This window comes from Echinops telfairi, unplaced genomic scaffold, assembly GCF_000313985.2.
Source record: "Echinops telfairi isolate 266 unplaced genomic scaffold, ASM31398v2 ScPeMD7_53;HRSCAF=182, whole genome shotgun sequence".
In the NCBI taxonomy this organism is placed as follows: Eukaryota; Metazoa; Chordata; class Mammalia; order Afrosoricida; family Tenrecidae; genus Echinops; species Echinops telfairi.
Window position 1 is genome coordinate 7,995,049 of NW_022103951.1, and position 2,193 is coordinate 7,997,241.

Sequence of the window (2,193 nt, forward strand, 5' to 3'; positions counted from 1 at the left end):
GGTTTGAGATCAGAGTTCTCCCGGTGATTTCTAATACACAGAAAGGGACAATTAATTAGTTAAGTAATTCACCTTGATGTTTGTTCAATGAAAGACCAAAATTAGCTTTAAAAGTTATTGTATGTTTTTAAGGATATGGGAGTCTGAGCTCTTCAGAAAGAATGCTTTAAGGCAGTTTTAAATGCTTGAGTCTTGAAAACACCTTCAAAGTGTATTTTTTCAAACGAGGAGCTGACACTAAGGGCTCAAGTAGAAGAAAATGTTTTGAAAATGATAATGGCAACAAATGTACAAATTTGCTTGACACAATGGATGTATGCATGGATTGTGATAAGAGTTGTAAGAGCCCCCAATAAAATGATTTTTTAATGTAAAAAAAAAATGTATTTGCTAAAAAATACATGCATATTTGCATTGATTTGTTCAAGGCCGAATCCAAACAAGATTTACACATTATACTTGGTTGTCTCTTTTACTTTAAAGTAGTTTTCTTTATTCAGTCCATTGACTTGTTGCAGAAGCCAGGCCAACTAAATCCAGAAAACATATCTCCACATATATTTGTTTATTTGCTTCCTTCTGGTGTCAGATAATTTCTTTCTCTGGCCCAATTTTTCCTCAAACATGAACATTAACTCTCAAGCATCACTGTCCCATAGAACTTTTTGCCATGACGGAGGTGTTCTAGAATGTGTGTCATCTGATATCCTAGCCACTAGCCCTGGGCCTAACCTACCAGCTGCTCTGCAGGAAGAAGATGTGGCATTTGCTTCTGTAAAAATTTACAGTCTTGGAAATCTATGGGGCAGTTCTACTCTGTCCTGTAGGGTCACTATGAGTTGGAATCAACTTGACAGTAGTGAGGAGTTTTTGTTTATTTAGTAAATAAGAGATTGATTCTATACAAGAAGCGGCTTCAGTTGAAATTTTAAGAAAACACAACTAATAAAGTTTTATGGAAATGATGAATTCATGTTTAATCATAACAAAACTAATTGGAAGCTGCATTGGCACTTTTGGAAACTGCACTTTATAATTTTATAATAATGACAATGGGATCATAATACTGAGACATTTTATCAAGTACTTATTATGCACTATTATATGAACTTTATGTGTATTAACCATTTTAATCTTCACTGCAACCTTAAGAATATAATAACAAGTAATGGTATCCAATATTAACAATTATTAAATGCTTTACATTTATAATCTTGTTTATAACAATCGGTTTTATTACCAAGATTCTTATTTTTATTATAATTAATTTTTTTTATTGTAAACAAAATATACCATAAAATACAATTAAATAGGTGTTTTAAAGAATATCTCTATTAAATATATTGTGCATCACATTGTTCCTTTATTCTTTATTTTATGTCACTGTATTGGAGACATCAAGATTCTGTGAAATGCCATGTTTTTAAGACTAAAAATAACTTTGTTTCTCCAAAGAGCAATATTTATTAAAGGACAAAAGGTGAAAACTTTTGGGAAATAAGGCTTTTGAAAGATTATTCCCACTGCCATTGAGTTTATTCTAGCTTATAGCGATCCTCCACCAACTGTCTGTCAACTTGTCAGTTTGTCATACTATGATGGTGTGTGTTGCTATGCCACCAGTATTTCAAATATCAGTAGCTTCGTCCACATGAACAGATTTCTGTGGTGCATCCAGATTAAAAAGAGACTGGGGAAAAGCAATATGCTGTCCACTTCTGAGAGTTTAGGCATTGAAAATATTATGAACAGCAGCAGATCACTGGCAGATAAAATGCCAGAAGATGAGCCCCCTCAGGTTGGAAGACACTCAAAATAACACCGAGAAAGAGTTCTATCCTCAAAGTAGAGGCCATTTTAACTTTCCCCCATGAATCAGCTAGTCTGTTTGATCTACTGACCTTGTGGCTTGAAGCCCAACCTTTAAACCCACTACACTGCCAGCACTCCTGTGGAAAGAATACTAAGGGATATAATTTTCTTTTTTTTTAATCATTTTATTGGGGCCTCATACAACTCTTATTATAATCCATACATCCATCCATTGCGTCAAGCACATTTGTACATTTGTTGCCATCATCATTCTCACTAGAAGTCCAATGCGCTATCCATTGCGCCACAGAGCCTCCTAGCCATCATCATTCTCAAAACATTTTCTTTCTACTTGAGCCTTTGGTATCAGCTCCTCATTTT